The 18490-nt window shown below is 34.7% G+C and overlaps 1 pseudogene; it reads right to left on the bottom strand.

Moving 5' to 3' along the window:
• Positions 1 to 832: 832 nt before the first annotated feature.
• LOC102004578 lies at positions 833 to 15119 on the bottom strand (annotated as a pseudogene).
• Positions 15120 to 18490: the final 3371 nt, after the last annotated feature.

Here is an 18490-nt window from a genome sequence, read left to right as displayed (position 1 = left end):
TCATTCCAACAATGAGTAGAATGGATGCTATTTCACCAACCCTCGAGGTCACAGAAGCTAAGTAAAAATGAATTTACTTTTCCTTAGCAAGTGTGGAACAAGACCAAGACCAATTCCTCAACTATAAAAGGAGAGTAAAGGGAGAAAATCAGAATATCTTTAGGTGATGATTTCAGTTATTGCTTTCCTTTCTTTTCTCTTTCTCTTTTTCCTCTTCATTTTATTCTTCCTCTTCCTCCTCCCACTCCTGTCCTCTTCCCCTTCCTCTCAAATTTTCCACTTTACATTTAGAAGATTTTTGTTCTGATTAAGAAAAAAACATGTTTGTGATATAATAATTATGGAATAAAATTTTCCACCAGGTGACTGATTTACTACAAATTACTTAGCGTGCATTTTAAATTATTTATATATATTTGTAAGAATTAAAATATATAGTGTTATTTTAGGTAGTCTAACATTAGAGCAGTCATTCATCTCTACAATTTACATCATAAACTACAGTCAGTGTAAATTTCTCTAGTGGCATAGAATAATTTCAAAGTGAACAAAGAAAGAAAAAATATGTCCTCATTAAAATTATTTTAAAAAGATAATTTTATTACTGGCATCATAATTGGACTTAATCAACTTGCCTGATTGTGAAACTCATGTGATTCTCATTTTATCTGCTCTTAATTAGAAAGCATCTGGCAGAGGAACACCTGAGTGGCAGAAAGTTACCAGGATGGAATAACAACGTCTCATATTGTTTAATGGGCTGCACTGAAACAACTTCTTCAGATCATGAAGCCCTTTGGTTATTACCAAATAATTAGTGCGGGAAGCATCATTAGGTAAAGTTATCTTTTCCATTCACCTACAATAAGAGAATATAAAGGGAAAACTCATCTAACTTTGCCTACCTTCTGGTATCAAAGATGGTTATCAGTTTAAATTTCCCTAAACCATAGTGGTTATGCTACTACAGTGCGTGATTTACCCTCATTTCTGGGTAACTCAGAGCTTGCTATGAAATCACATCCTTCCCAACCATATAAAGTTCTGTCATTGCCTTCTCATCAACCTCTACTTGCTTCCCTGATCATTAGTGTACTTGTGCATGGCTTTAGTGGCATTTCTTTACTAAAGATTTATAGGGGAAAGAAACTTTGGACTTATGAAAGACCTCTAAAGTTACTCCCAGCTGTTATTTTGTGAGACTCTATCATACTGTATTTTAAAAGCTTCATAGTTGGTGTAGCCAGGGTTTGCACGAGTGTACATTTAATACAGGACACATAATTTATAAGATTATTTTATGATATTCACCCAGAGTCAAACTCAGAAGAGTGCAGGGCATCTGTTCACATACTAGCAACCTAGGGGCTGGGGATTTAGCTCAGTGGCAAAAGCGCCTGCCTGGCAAGCGCAAGGTCGTGAGTTTGGTTCCCGGTACCGGAGAAAAACCACAAAAAAAAAAAAAAAAAAAAAAAAAAAAAAAACATACTAGCAACCTAAAATGTCCAGCTACTGGCCTGGTTCCCATAGCAGTGTTCTTCATGAGTCCAACTGAAGACCTAGAGCCCATGGCAATGTCCTCCACAAGTCCAGCTGGAAGCCTAGAGACCACAACAATGTCTCAGGCAAGTCTGTATCAAGGATCCGCACCGGGAAGGCCCAAAGGTCAGTGGTGGACCTAGAAAGTCTGTGCCAATGGGATGAAGGACCTGTGCCAGCAGGCCAAGAGATCTGTACTGGAGCCAGAAAGCGACACTCAAGGTAAGGACCAGTGCCTCCCATGCAAAGAACCACAGCCGTCCTCAGCAACAGCAAAGACCCAAGCTCCTCCAATGATGAGAACAGCCAAGTTCATATCAGGAAAGTCATCGTGACAAGCTTCTCCAGGAGAATCAACAACACAGTATCTTCCCATCCAGTTCTCCTTTTATGCTGTTGGCAACAATCCTCAGGCAGGCCTTCCACACCCAAAACCGGCTAAGTCTGTCCAGCGGAGTGTTACAAGTTGACTACCACAATAGTTATTCAAGCTATTAAGTGTATCCAGCCAACTGGAGCATGACAAACTGGTCATAATGGTTTACTGGTTACTATGATTACTGATCTTTTTTAGTTAAGAACTAGAATCAATTTAAAGTGTCTCTTATTAGTGCAAATATGAAGGGACTAATGACTGCTGGGTGGGTGGGTTCTGCTAACCAGGCTGTAGTTTCATTACAGTGCTTGCAGAATGAAATGAGAATGGATCCAAGTTTAAACGCTTAATAAGTCAGGAGGGACCAGAGAATAATATACGAATAGCTATGCATCCATGTGGTTTGACCTTACTAATTCATTAATTCAACAGATATTTCCTCAGTGCTTGTTTGGGCCAAATACTGTTCTGAATTTAGACATAGGAGTAGCAATCAAAACAGAAAAAAATCCTCCTTTCCAGGATGCTTTCTGCCTAGTGACCTACTTAAAGCTTTTAAAATGTGCACATTAAGATATTTATTCAATATGCAATATTTTGTTGTGTTGTTAGTATACACTTTAAACTAAGAGAATTCAATTTACCTCTGTTTATCAGCTTTAATTTTTCAGTTGGAGATATGGGACTTTCACCTTTAAGCAAAATGTATCATACAGTTCTAAACTCTTCTCATCTATAAAACAAACAGATTTACTATCCATTTTATTTACAACCAGTTCCTAATCTCTGTAATGCCTCTGCCCAAAATTTAGTTATTATTGATATTTTCCAGGAATCTTTGAAGACTTCCTAAACAACCTTCCGCTTCACACTGAATCTAAGGAATCTTCCATCATTATTTTGTGTCACATTATCAGAGCAAAAATGCTGAAGGTGGGACACCAGAGGGCTCCATTTTTCCAATAAGGATAAAAGCAAATGGAGTATCTTGTAGAAGGAAAAAGCAGAAAGTTTATGCACCTCAGTCTGGGCATCAGAGAAAAGGAGGAAAAATTTATTATATCTTCTCAGAGATGTTATAGGTTTGATTTTTTTATTTAAGATATGGGCTTGTTGTGTTGCCCCTGCTGGCCCCCAAACTCCTGGGCTCCAGCAATCTTACTGATTCAGCATCCAGAGTAGCTGGAGCTACAGGTGAAAGCCATCACACCTGGCTTACTTGGAGATGTTGGGCCACAGCTGATTTCTTTTCTGACTTCCCTACAATTTGGCTTAAAAAATCATAAAGATTATTTTAATTTTAAATGGTCTCAGTCCACTTCACAATAATTAAAAACCATTCCTGATTGCAAAATTTTACATTCAGTAAAATTTGATCAAAGTTTTGCTACATAAAAATGAACTTAGAGGGGCTGGGGATTTAGCTCAGCGGCACAGCGCCTGCCTGGCAAGCACAAGGTTGTGGATTCTATTCCCGGTACCGGAAAAAAAACTGCATTTAGTATCTTGATATTGAATTGTAAAACCCTATTGTTTAGAAAAGAAAAATAAATTCACATATAACTTTCATCTCTAAACATCTTCCATCAAGACACACTTAAAGTAACCTGTATCATTTTGGTATTAAAGATCAAACCAGAAGATACTTTATGAATGAGTTATTTGTCTCTTTAACTTCTGTGCTAACTTGGTTGTTTTTCTTGTGGATTTAAGTTCTACAGAACTTTGACATCCACAAGCAAGTGCTCACACTGTCGCAGTCCACTCAGCGGCTGCTAGTTTAATGCAGAATATTAAGAAGACATGCAAACCATACTGAATAAGTTTAATCCAGGTGTTTTATGATGTCTTTATTATAGTGCCACTCTCAAAAGAAAAATGTTGTGAAAATAATGATATACATCAAATTTTTGCCTGAGGGAAATTTTGAGTTTGTAAATTTAGTATATGCCTCCTTTTCTTCCTAGGGGCAATGCCACACACACAATTTATGCAGTCAAAGAGTGTCATATTGTGGTTACTGAGATGAACTGTAATGAAATCACTGTTGTTTTGGAAGTTGTACCATCATGCCTTCACGTACAAACTTAATTTAGTTTTTAATTTTGGGAAAGATGGCTGCATTTGTGTTTGTGAGGGGAAGACATGGCCTTGGTCTTATTTGCAACCGGATGCAGTTTGTGAAGGGAAGCAAAACTTTGCTGACTGCTTTTGCTTGCAAACCAAATTATTTTGAAACAGAGATGTTCATGAACTGAAGTATTACTATTTTTTAATGATAGTATGTTTTTCACCAGGGCCTCACATTGGCAGATACTTCCCTCTGGAACAAGTTTAATATGTCCAAAAAATCCCTTTAAAATTACCTTACCCTAGAGAATTTCTTTATAATTGAAACATTTTTTGTGAGACTACACAGAACCTTAGTATTCAAAGCAATTCTATGGACTCTGTACCTTAGAAACTTACGTAGATTAATGTGAACTAGTCAGAGTGACACACTCCTGTAATCTGAGTATTCTGGGAGGCTGAGGCAGAAGGATCATAAATTCAAGCTTAGCCTGAGCAACTTAAAAACTTAGTGATACACTATTTCCAAATGAAAAATATTAAAAAAAAAAAAAAAAAAGCTAGGAAGCTTAGTACCATAGTGGAAGGCCCTGGGCTTAATCTCTACTGCCACACAAAAAAATGGTACCCTGGTACCTTAAAATTGCAAAAAAAAAACCACCAATTTTAGAATCAAATAGTTATAACCAGTGCATGAAAAAATGATTATACAAAACCACAAAAGGTTCTTAGTTTATATTTAATGTTCAATAATGTATTCATAGTTAAGCCACTAAAAATCTATAAGTTATTTTTCATTACTAACATTTGCATAGAGACCTTCAACCCACTCCTAACTCACATATGAGCTATTCAGATTAGCCAGGGTGTTTCTGAGACATTACCTTGGATTTGCCTGAATAGAGGCTGAAGACAAAAATTATGTGAGATTTTTAAAAATTATTTTTTCTCTTTGTTATTTTGGTTTGTTAGAAGCAGCCAACTTTTTCACGGCATAGTTTTCTCCTTTCCTGATTTACCCCCAGGACAGCAAACTTCTTGACAATGCAGTAGACACTGACTGTATGAATCTCAATTGTTCTATACTTAAATGGTCATTGAGAGGGCAGTTAATAATTCAACACTGTTTTCTTTTGTCCATTATGTAAAATACATCATTCCCTTTGTATACAGAAATTAGTTTTTGAATATTTAAATTCATGGTTTTACCCTTCTGCTGATTGTCACTTCATTGACATTTGAGAAGTAAGCTTCCTACTATAAGCAGCTGAGAACAGACCAGGGTATGTGTACAGACCTGGCTAAACAGCTTAAGAGCTAGGCATATTGGGAAAGGATTCAGAAAAGAGGCATACATTTGATTTAACAAGTGACTCAATAAAGTCCACGGAGAAGACGATGAAAAAGCATCAGTAGACATTTTTTGGTAGACTATTTTTAAGGACCACCAAATTATTTGCATTCTAGCAGCATTCTATTTGGGATTCGTTCTTATCTACTGTCATTCAAAGGTACTAAATAGGAAAGTTCTTTCTTTAGAAAAAAATTTAAATCTGGGTTTTTCTCAATTCACCTTTTCTCACAATACCCATTCTATTTACTGAACTTACTGAATCAACAATCTGAAAGCACAACATGAGGAAACGAGTGAACAGATTCTAATCAGAATCAATTGCAGTAAATTACAGATAACCGCCATGTATGTAGCTCTAGTTAAGGCTAGGACACTATTCTAATTCCTAAGCATTATTAAAGTAATTTTTGCACTAATTTATCTTGCTTTCAACTCTCAGTTTCCATGGAAGATACTAACATTGATTATGAGGGAGTGAAGTTTTTCTCACTTGGACTTTAGAAACACATCTATTTATTTCTATTGGAAACTGCTTCTAGTCTGGTAGAAACTTCTTAAAGTCAGCAAGTGGCCCCATGACTTTGTCTCTATCTTTGAAGTCTTTGACCTTCTAAATTTCCTGAATGTCTGTTCACTTATCATAGATTATATTTCTTCTCTTGCTTTCTAATGCTTTTTTGAAAATTTACTTTTTTTCAGAACACTATATCATATTTTGGGCAATTCTACTTCTAACTTAGGACTTATTATTTACAATATCATTCTGCAAAATTCTCATTCAGAAACAAGCAAAATAAATTGCTCTTTTTTCCATAGAGTAAGCCTGTAATTTTATTTTATAGCAAATAAAAATACTTAAAATCTAGATTTGGCAGAAAGATGGAGGTATCAGCAAAATAATGTACTATAAAGTGGAAAAACAACTCATAAGTAAAATACATATTATCAACTCAAAAGAAAATAAATGTCATTTACATATCAGAAATCTGAAGTATTTCTGGTAAATGAATTCATAATGAGACCAGGTAGAAATGCAAAACTGAAGACTACACTATAATAGTCATAGTGGAAAAAACAGAATTTATTGGTTTGCTTTTATTCCCTAGAGAGAAGAAAACAAATGACCTGAAAGAGATTTTATTTATGTGAGAAAGAAAAATTATGTTTTCCTAAAGGACACCCACACAGAGTTGAAGAGCAGTCAAGGATTACATTACACTGTACTTGTACCTCTGTGCTCAAAAAGTTGGAGCAGATGCGTGAAGAACAAATTGCTTCAAAATGAAGATCAGTGCCGCCATGACCTTGTCCCTAATGATACCGTCCCTATCTTTGCAGATTTGTGACTCATGATTATGATTCTGCCAAGAACTAGATGTCCATTTTCTTCTCTCTTGTTTCAAAGTATTAATTGTTAGGCTCCAACAGCCTTTTCCCCCTGAAAGTCACAGCTAATTGACCCTCTAGTAAATATTTGGGTTTTGAGTAATACTCAAATGTCTTGGTGATAGTTCTTGGTGATAGTTCCTACAGTTCTTGCCAGAGTATAGGATAACTCTACTCCAGCACAGACATGGTTAGAGAAAAGAAGAAAAAAAAATTATAGTGCCTATTTAAAAATATTTTTCATGTTAGTAGATGTGGTCTTTCTGGAGACCCAGGGGATTTATCTACTCTAAATACATAATTTAAAAAAAATTTACAAAGTATCTTCCATATTTAAAACATATAAGTAAAGATTTTTCTATGAAACTCCTGTTTGAAAATAGAACATCTGAGTTGTGTAGAGAATGAAAAACTCAGATGTAGAATTAAAAATATGAGGGAGGCAAATAAATAGATCTGACCCTGAAGGGAATTAATTAATAAAGGTAAATACATGGCACAAATTCCCCCAGAACACAGAGGAGAAAATGAGTTAAGACCAGAAAGTAATAATAAAATATCATTTCACCCTGAAGATAATAAGCTTCTTAAGAGATATTGAAGCAGTTGAAACAACCAAGGCATGGTCCATGGAAGAAATATTGAGAAGCTGAATACTATTAAAATTAAAAACTCCTGCTCTGTGTACAATATCGTAAAGAGAATCAGAAGACAAACTACAGAATGGGAAAAAATATTTGCAAAAGAAATATCCAATAAAAGACCAAAATATACCAAAAAAATTTTAGATTTTAAATTTTAAATCTTATAATTTAACAAAGAGTTATGTAACACCTGGATTTAAAATAAGAAAAATATCAAAACACATTACTGAAGATGTTCAAGTGGCAAATAAGCATAGGAAAATACACAAAATATCATATGTCATCTGGGAAATATGAGTTAAGACAAGTTAAAAACCATCACAAAACTCTTAGAATAACCAAAATCCAAAATACTCATGACATGCTGGTAAGGTTGTGGAACAAAAGGAATTCTCTTTCTTTACTGTTGGAAATGTAAAATTGTATAGAAAACAGCTTAGCAGTTTCTTATAAAGCTATATATACTCCTATAATGTGATTTAACAATCATACTCCTTGATATTTACCCAAATGAATTGAAAATTTATGTCCACAGAAGTACTTGTTTGTAACAGTTTTATACATAATTGCCCAAACTTAAAAGACCTGAGATGTCCTCTGGTAAGTACACAAATAAATTGCAGTACAGTCAGAAACTTGAATGGACTATGATACTAAAAAATACCCACTTAACTTGGAGAGACATAGAGGAAAATGAAATGTATATTAAAAGATAAAATACATTAAAATATACTATATGCTTATAACTCTAAGTATGTGAAAGACAAAATCATAAAGATAGCAAAAGAGATCAATAATTGGCAAAATTTGGGGAGGGAGGCATAAGCATACTACAGGATTTTTTTTAGGTAATGAAACATTCTTCTGTATGATATGACATGTCATTACATATCTGTCAAAACACAGAATGCATAACATCAAGTATAAACTATAGACTCTGAGTTATAATGGTGTGTCAGTGTAACAGGAACAGTGCGTGTGGATACAGGGACCTGGGGCATATGGGAACTCACAATTTTCACTTCATTTTGCTGAAAACTTAAAACTGCTCTAAAAAATAAAATCTATTTTAAAGACATTATTTTTGGAAAAATGACATTCTTTTCCTTTAGAAAATTTAAACTGTCTTATCACTATTAAAACTTTTCTTCCCCTCAACTCAGAGATCAAATATCTTAAATTTATGTAAGTATTTATGAGGAAGTGGACATTCGCTTAAAAGATATCATAATATTGTAAATTTATTTAAAACTGGCTCACAGTGCCCAGGGCAGGTGGCAGTTTGTGGTCTGTGTCCCACAAACTATGGCACAAACTTTCTGTCTGTCCAAGGATGCTGAACAGCTGCCTACAGTAATCTCAGGCATTGACAGATCATGGCCAGGGAGAAAGGGTAGACCGAGCCAGCAGTGCTAGCTCCAAGAAGCACCCAAGGATATTATCAGCAAAAATCATCCTGAGTTTTACAGTGGAAGTGACCCTTTCCATATGGCAGGCTAGAGTTGGGAAAGAAATCCAGTGCAGCAACCCCTGTATTTGAGAGACTTTAATCAGGAGCCCTTTCGGGAAGGTGCTAATTGTTTGAGGCTGAACCACAGAACTGCAGAAAAATTTCACTTCAGAGTTTCCAGTGCTACCTTTCCACAGTGATTGGGTGAGAGATGGCCACAAGAGAGTCACAGACAAGAAGCAGGGTAGACATATCCCCCTGAGTTTAAACTCAGGCTGGGAAGAACATAGGCCCCTGCCCTACATAGCAAGAAGCCAGGTAGGTAATTCATGTGTGGCTTTCAGAGACAGTCAGAACTGGAACTGCTAGCATTAACTCCAGCGATTTGCTTGAACCACCGCCTTGCTACAGATGTCCAACACAGAGATCAGTGGCTGGATTACTTCTACATCTATCAATGTGAGCAAAGATAATCCTCAGTTTGGACAGTTGCCCAAGCCTGAAGTGACTGTGGAGGGGACTCTGGAACTGGCAGAGGAGATAGGCCAAGAAAAACATGACTTCCTGGGTTTCAAGATGGGCAAATCCTGTAAAGAAATCACTATTTTTTAAATAGAGAGGAATTTTTTGATGCATTTCTTGTTTTCCCCTTCATTTCTTAAAACTGCTCTAAAAACTAAAATCTATTTTAAAGTTTGTTATTGTTCTTTAGGAATAAAATGTCTCTTTTTCAAAGAAAATTTTAAACTACCTTATTACTATTCAAGTTATTAAAATTTTGCTTCACCTCAACTCTCAGATCAAATATTTAAAATTTACCTAAGTTTTTAGAGAAGAAATGAATATTCATATATGTAACCTTGTAATATTATACATTTATTTATAACTGGCTCAGGTCACTTATTACTGGCTTAGGTTATTAATCCTTTTTCTTCTTTAATCTTTTTCTTTTAGTTTTTTTTTTTCTTTTCTTATTTTTCCTTTTTCTTCTCTTTCTTATTTTCTTCTGTTAGTTTCATCTGTTCTATCAATTTCCTCCTATTCCTGAATACGATCCTTTGTCTCACTTCTCTCTCCTCCTTTTTCCTTTCTGTTGCTTAATTTCTCAATTTACTTATTTCTTTTTCCCATTCCTCACTCCCATCCTCTATCTTTACTCATATAACCACTAAGTTTTATTCATCATTAGTTTGTTAATTCTACGTTATTACTTTTGAATACTTTTCTACTTTTAGTGTAGTTGTATTAGTAGATATTTACTGCACATCAATACATTGCCTGTCTTGAGTTTACACTATAATTGTAGATCTCTTCAATGTTATGGGTAGGTACATTATTGGTTCTTATAGTACATTAATATTGTTTGTCTTTGATGCTATTATTATTGCTGATTTTGTTGTCACTGCCAGGGTAGCATAGCTTTGCTATTGTTTTCTTGTTCTGTACACCAATATCTGGATTGCCATTGTGCCATTAATAATACAGTGGCCTATAGAACTGGGTGCTGGGCCAATGACACTGTATCCTTCCCTCTGAAAGTAATGGAGGTGGTTGTATGTTGGGACATAGGCAAATGCTAGCAATTAAGCTAGTTATTAAGCACATCCAGTGTACATCACGGAAAAGAAGACACTAACTATACTGCCAAAAATGTCTTCCACTATAATCAACCCCCGTGCCTCACTACACACACACACACACACACACACACACACACACCAAACATGAGAAGATATGGCAACAAATTGCCTCCAAAGACACCCCAAACCTCCAACACTGATCCATAGGACATCAAGGGAGAGGAAATCCAGTCAAACAACTGGATTATTCCAAATGATAAGAGAGGAGATTAAAAAAAGATCAATATGGTGCTCAGAGAATTCAGTAAAGATATAAATAAACAGATAATGGACTTAATAAAATAATCATCAAGTTTACAGAAAACACTACCAAAAGGGTAGCTGAGCTAAACAAAATGATGTAAAACATGCATGACAAGTTTAGCAACAATTAGAGTCCTCAAAAGGTACCATACAAAAATCCAAGAGATTGAAAATTCCATTGAAAGTATAGGCAGCAGAAACAACTAACAGTATCAGAACTGAAATAAAGAGCTGATGTCAGTAACCGATGACTCAAAAATACTTTAAATGCAGCAAGAGAACTTGAAGACTGAATCCATTAGCTGGTAGATGACACGAAGACTAACCTGAGATTAATTGGAATTAGTGAAAAATTAGAAAATAGCACAAAGAACATAAACACTGTCACTGATATAATAGAGAAAACTTTCTAAACATGGGGAAAGAGCTTAAAATACATATAATTGAGGCATGGAGAACCCCAAAGAGCCATGATGAGAAAAGAATCATTCATGACACATCCTCATCAAAAGTCCCAAAGACATGTTAGTCAAATTGTTTTTCATCAACAAAGTTGATCGTTCATCAAGGAATTATCAGGGAATTCAAGGGCATTTCTCACTTTTGATGTGTTAGGCCAAAAGAAAAATAGATGAAAATACAACAAATATAATATGCTTTTGGAGATTTTGCTTTATTTTAAGCATTAGCAATTATCCAGAAAATATACATAAGTGTGTAATATGCATATACATACATATCTATACACACACACTCACAAATATACAAAGCAAATTATTCTTGCTTCTAGATAGATAAAAGATCTCTTTTTTAAAAAAACCTTCCCAAGTTAATATCCCCTTGAACTGAGGTTCAGATCAAAAGCCTCTCATTTTCCCTGTTCTAGAATAATTTTCATTCCATTTTCTGAAAGACATTCTTAAACAGTGGTACCAAATTGTTGCCTAGGGTTTTAGTCAGTTCTCTATTTTTCTATTATATTTCTGAAGAGGAGACAGAGAGACAGAGAGACAGAGACAGAGAGAGAGAGATTGTGTTAAGACATCAGTTTAAAAAAATGTAAGTGTGGTACTTGCCTATTGGAATCCAAACAGGACAGACATTCTCATAGTACAGTCCATGGTTTATGAATTTAAGTACAGTGACATGATACCACATTTCCCTTAAGAACTCTACATTTCACATATTTAAGATACTTATATTACATGCATATATTTCAAAAGCCTAAAATGACCTAATAACATTTGTAACAATACAAATATTGTTTTCATCTTTGAACACTTTCACATTTAAATGTCTTTTTAACAATCTTTGAGAAGAAGAATAAGACTGGGGCTTGTTTTTCATTTTGTTTCTTTTCTTTCTGTTCTGAATTCCTTTTTCTCTGAGGAAAATGTACACATCACCCCAAGATCTAATATTTGCTTTAGAGACTCAAAAGGGGAACACCAACTTCAGACTAATCATTCAAAGAGGAGGTGTTATATAGATAAGGTAAATTGTGCAGTGAAGTGTTCTCACAAGCAATAAAAGTCTATAATACTTTAGAGACAAGTAATGACAGAACCCCTTCTATGGAGGGAAGACGAAGGAATTAATGCTGGCAAATCATTGTTCTGGACAAGGCAGCACATGTGGGACCGCTCATGAAATCATCTCAAGGGCTCCGCATAAGGAAGTTGCATGTTTATTGTCATTTTATGTATTAGTAAACAGAGTTTTGGTGAGATGTGGTGATTTCCTTAACATCACCTAACCAGCAAATAAAGTAGGCTGTGACTACTTGAGGGGAACAGGTAAACTCAGGGTCTTTATAATGCATACGCTTTTTCATGAAATTGGAGTGAAAAAACTTATCTTGGACATGTGTTCCTCATTCTTTTTAGTTTCTCCAAAGTAAATATTTTGATATTTATAAACTACTAATAGCCAACTACTGCATTCATAGGTGTCTCTTTACACATGGTTTTCTGCTATACCACAATAATCACTGATTTCATTGAGTAATGATTATGCTGTCAAAGTTCTGTCTTCTGTTGCTATCACAGAGTAATGGAGACTGAGTGACTTATAAAGATAAGAGATTTATTGTGACTCATCTTTGTAGAGCCTAGAAAGTCCCAGCCCATGGGGCTGGCATGGGACTTTAGTGAGGTCGCATGCTTGTTCTTCTCACTGAGGGAAGTAGAAGAGCAAGGAAGGATCCACAAAAGAGACAGAACCAAGAGGCAGCTTTACCTCCTGACAACCTGCTGTCTTGCTACCTAACCCAAAAGAGTGTGAACCCACTAAAATGAGAAAGCGCTAATCCACACATGAGGGCTCCACCCCCATGATCCAAATACTTCCACTGGGCCCCACCTCCCAACCCTGCTTCAATATGAGTTTTCTCCTGGGAACAAAACATATTCACACCATAGCAGACACTTACAGTTAATTTTATTGAGCAATTATCATGCAGTCGAGCACTGTGCAAAACCTGAAGGCTTAAATTGTCCTAGGACTATTAACTGTACTCTGTAGATGAGCCTAAACATGTTGAGAAACTTACTTGTGGTTATCCACGTGGCAAAAAGGCTAACACCAGAATCCAAATCATCCTCCAGATATAGAGCTAGTACTCCGTAGTTTCCCTGTGCCCTTTCTATGGGGCTTATACAGTGAAGCCAGCATTTGAGATAATTTTTAAGTAATGTCATTTTTGCTTTGCTTAATTAGTACCAATATTGTTCTTCCCATCTGTCAGTTTATCTTTCAGTCTCTGAGCCAAATTCCAAGAGAGATTTTTCAATTTCTCGTGATAAACTTCAAGATCAGGAATTGTTTTACCCTGTACAGATGCTTTCATTTTTACAGAGCTAAGAAAAAATATAAATAAATAAACTGGAAAATTTGACCTTTACAGAATATATATATGTCATTACAATAGCAATTAAATAATGAACCCTTTGAATTTTACATGAAGATTATTGGCTTAAGTGTTTTTGCTTTTGTTTAAATTTTGCACATTATAACATAAATATATAGAGTCAAAGAGAAGCAACTAATTTGCATTTTATAAATGTAATTAGCATTAATAGAATATATGCACTCTGATAGTCTAGATGACATTGTTACATTAATTCTCTTCCCGGGATAGATTTTAAGTGATTCAGAATGAATTTCTTTCAAATTAGACTATTCTAACAAGGGGTAATTTAGTATGATACACGTCTAGAGCTCAGTAGAATGGAACTTTTACAACATAATAATTTTTTTTTTGTTTTTGCTTCCTGTACATCAAGGTTTCAAAGATATCTTTAAAATTACTACTACAACACTTGTTTGCTCCTACTTAGAAGTGCTATCTTGAATAAAGTGAAGTTTTTACCACACCAAAATACAACCTGTACTCAAAGAATGACTAAGTAATGTGTGATTATTCAAATACGTTTCATTGCTGTTATACAAGAAAATCATTGAAAGAATTTTTTTAGAAACAATAATAACTAATTCAGTGTAAAAATATAATCAAAATTGACAATAATTCTTACAAAATAAATCAACTAACACGTGTGCCACTTCTTAATATATTATATTCCTTTGCTTGTTATACTTTAATTTTTTGTATAGTTTGGGGGTTAAGAGTGTGCAGACTTTAACACATTACGGTATTTTTATTAATGTTTTTCTAAGGAATATGGTACCCATATGACAAAAGCTAGTAAATCTTCAGATATTGAACTTTAAGAAAGTGTTCACTGATATTTTTTAAACACATTTTTTAATATAGTGAGCTTTTAAGTTTGTATAGTTCTTAGGATGGTTAGTGTATCCCTGTCACAAGTGACAGTTCTTTTTAACTTAGGTTTTAAAAATAAATATATAGAAAACATGCAATGGTAAGTTTTTCTTTTGTACATCCTGTAAGACAACATTTATCTGAGCATCATCTGTGTTTCCTTTGAGGATGATTCCCCCAAAATAAATTGCTTAAGACTTTAATTTTGTTGGTACTTTTCTTCTGAAATTTAACACTTTTGTGAATATATGGATTGACATCAATTGAAGAAGAAAATTCTCTTGTCTTATCAGGGAACAAGTTGGTCTTTTTATACTGATACTCAGGCAGTGACTGACTCTCCCAACTGTTTATCTCTTCTTCCTGAGGAGAAATAAAGGCTCAGTTTGGGACTCTTCTCCACACCAGGAAAAGCATTGCAGGTCTTTTAAACTAACTGGTCAAGGTCAAAGGCCTGGGGACTGTGGCAAAGGGGTTTCTTCCTCAAGCTGGAACTGGCTCTGGTCAGTATTGCCACGGAGTTTTACTATTTCTTCCAATAGGTTGCTGCCTGGGTCTGATGATTTCTTGGTTCAGCTCATGGGAGAAGAGAACCAACAAGAGCCCAAGCCACCGCAGATTTAAACTAAGGAGCATCTTCTATCTTGTGCTAAAAATTTAAATTTTCCAGTTCCATTGATCAAGGTATAAATGTGCCTCTATCTACTGATAGGGTTATATCCTCCCTTTTGATTTGTTTTACAATTTTCTAGGATGGGAACAAAAAATGTTTCCTATAATTTAACATCACATTTCCAATGTAGAGTAAGTCAAATTCTGCAAATGAATACATATAATCAATTAACTAACTAGGAAAATTGTCACTGCTTTTTACACTGAAAGCTTTGAAGAAATATAATGAATAATATATTTGTGTACACACGTATACTTTTGCATCTAAATTTTCAAGGAATTCTAGATGAGATGATATTAGCCAAATTATAACCATGTTTTCCTGCTGCTTGTCCCGTCCCCCATTGTCCTCTTTCTTACCTATTTTCAAGTTAAGCTCCACAGTGCTACAAAAATCAGTAAATATTTATGGCAACTTTCATGAACAGATGACATACTTGATTTTTATTAGTCTGTTAGGGCTACCATAATAAACTTGCAAAATCTGGGTGGTTGAAATGACAGAAACTTACCTTCTCAGAGGACAGGACAGAGATTCAAGATCAAGGTACCAACAGGATTAGGTTCTTCCAAACAGACCTTTTAAGAACTAGTGGGAAGATAACAGCCTGAACAATTTAGTTAGCAAGAGTGTGTTTCAAAAACAAAAAAGGAAAAAGAAAAGGGCTCAAGTTGTTGGTCAGTGTGAAGGCCCTGGGTTCAATCTCTAGTACTAAGAAAACTAACAAACCTTCCCCATGGCTTAGAGGATCTCTCTTTTGGGCAATATCTTATAGATTAAGCTTTATTGATTAGTCTGTATCTTAGAAGAAAGACAACAAGCTGTTGACGCCAAGCCTCCCTTCCTTTGACATTTATAGTGATAAGACATTTATCTTTGTTGATCTAAACCACTGAGATTGAAGGGATGATTTTTTTTCTGGCAGCACACAGTTTATTCTGATTAACACAGATGTATATACAATCATTGATGTGCTATTAAATCATTCAGGGTTCTTCATATACTAAGAATAAAAACTGAATACATAGTCCCTCATTTTGTTTACATTGGCTTTGAAAACAGGAAATTAAATTCTTTTAATAATTACTTAAATGAGCTATTAAATTTTATGAATTACATATTTCACTTTAAATCCAAGAATCTTACATACCTAGTCGCATTTTCTAAGACACATAGCAAAGACAAAGTAGTCTTTACTGGTAATTTTGTGATTAAAAATAAATTAAGAAAAAGAAGTTGAATATTAGTACTTCAATGATTGTTCTTTTAATTAATGTCTGACCATGATGAATTTGTAATCATTACATACTATAAACATGTACTAAAAGTAAAATTTATTAAAAATCATGTTTAAACCATTAGTGAACATTCATAACTATTTGTGTAATTGGCCTTTCAACTTTATGAAGTGTACTAATCTAAATTATGGTATATGTTCTCAGTGAAATATTTTTACTCATTCATTAAAAGAATGTTTATAAAGAGTTTATTTTTTTAATTTTAAAAATAAAAGGAGGAAAACATTAACAGACAACATTTTACAAAATAGCAAAAGAACAGTACACACAATACAGAGTTACAAACAGAGTGGTAGGGAATTAACAATGCTTGTTGTATTACATATTGATATCTTCAAAGTGGTTTCTTATGAAAACAGATAGAGACATACAAAGCTGATCAACCAAGGACTCATTGACAGTTTCTTTCAGCAAGGAAATACAAGACAGTAGAACAGCCATGTTAACTATCCTGCATATACATACCTACAAACTTTCTCCTTCTTTCCCTTCTCTTTTCCCATATCCCAGTTACCCTTTACCTTTGAGTTCTTTCCTAACAATTCACAATGTCTATCATATCTCCTAGTTTAAATTAACTCTTTCAGGCTTTACACTAGAGAAACAATGCGGTGCTTGCACATGTATGTTTGATTTATTTCACTTATGAGTATGGTCTCTAGTTGTGACCATTTACCTATAAAAGCCTCGAGTTTATCTTTCTTTACAGCTGAGTAATATTCCATTATATAAAAGTACCACAATTTTCTTATCCAATCCTCAGTGGATGGACATTTGGGTTGCTTCCACATTTTAGCAATTACAAATTGTACTGCTATGAACATAGGTGCACATACATCACTGTGATATGATGTTTTTAGATCTTCTGGGAAAATACCCGGCAGGGGCATAGCTGGGTTGAATGGGACCTCTAGATCTAGTTTGCTGAGGAATCTCCAAACTGATTTCCACAGTGGTTTCACCAGTCTGCATTTATAATGACCTAAAAGTGTAATGGCTTGCCCAGCATACTCAAGGCCCTGGTTCACCCAGCACCCCCAACACACACACACACAAAGCTAATGTAGAGAAAAGCATGATAAAATGTACATAAGGAACAATGGTAAACAATATGCACAGATGGTCTTATGACAGGGAGAACTGAGGAAACCCCAGAAAACACCCAGTGTTACTTGCATATCTTCCTATGATAGAATGAATGACTTCTTGCACTTTTTTCAACTTTCTTTTGAAATTTGTATTTTTTGAAATTTCCAATTTCAAAATTTCTTTTGAAATTTGCACTTTTTTCAACTTTCTTTTCAAAAATTTGTATTTTTAGTATATATTACTTTAAACAATGACTTCAATAAATTAAATAATTCCTGCACAAAGCACAGAAATTTAAACCATCAAAAATTTTCATGGTAAAAGAATAACAAATCAAGCCAAGTGTGGTGGCACACACATGTAATCCTAGCACTTGGGAGGCCAAAGCAGGAGGATCACCATGAGTTTGAGGCCAGCCTGAGTTACATAGTGAGGGCAAGCCCAGTCTAAACTACATAGCAAGACCCTATCTCAAAAAAAAGTAGCAAATCATAATAAATCATTTCAAGACAGAAATACAGAATGGGAAACTATCTTTAAGATTTACAAGCGCCTGCCTGGCAAGCGCAAGGTCGTGAGTTCGGTTCCTGGTACCGGAGAAAAACCAAAAAAAAAAAAAAAAAAGATTTACAGAACACTGTCCAAAATATTCCTCTCTGTATATTGAGCAAAAGAAAAGGGAGAGGTAAAAATGATCTAAGAAAGTGATAAGAGCTTATGTGGTATTTTTTGATAACCCTGAATAAATTTTATTATTAATTATATTGCCCAAGTAAAAAGAGACGAGTAAATTGTCATATATGCATAATGTTCAGATAATTGTTGTCAAGCAGTGTGAATTACTATTTCCATTAAAGATACTCCTGAGATTCAGGAATCTATTTCTAAGTACATATTGATTGACTTTTCCTGTAAATGTTAAAGTGACTGACGTTGCTCCGTGTTCT

The sequence above is a fragment of the Chinchilla lanigera genome, unplaced genomic scaffold, assembly GCF_000276665.1.
Source record: "Chinchilla lanigera isolate Chin_1 unplaced genomic scaffold, ChiLan1.0 scaffold00062, whole genome shotgun sequence".
Taxonomy (NCBI): domain Eukaryota; kingdom Metazoa; phylum Chordata; class Mammalia; order Rodentia; family Chinchillidae; genus Chinchilla; species Chinchilla lanigera.
The sequence above is the reverse complement of the archived record's forward strand: the minus strand, read 5'-3'. Positions and strand labels throughout refer to the sequence as shown.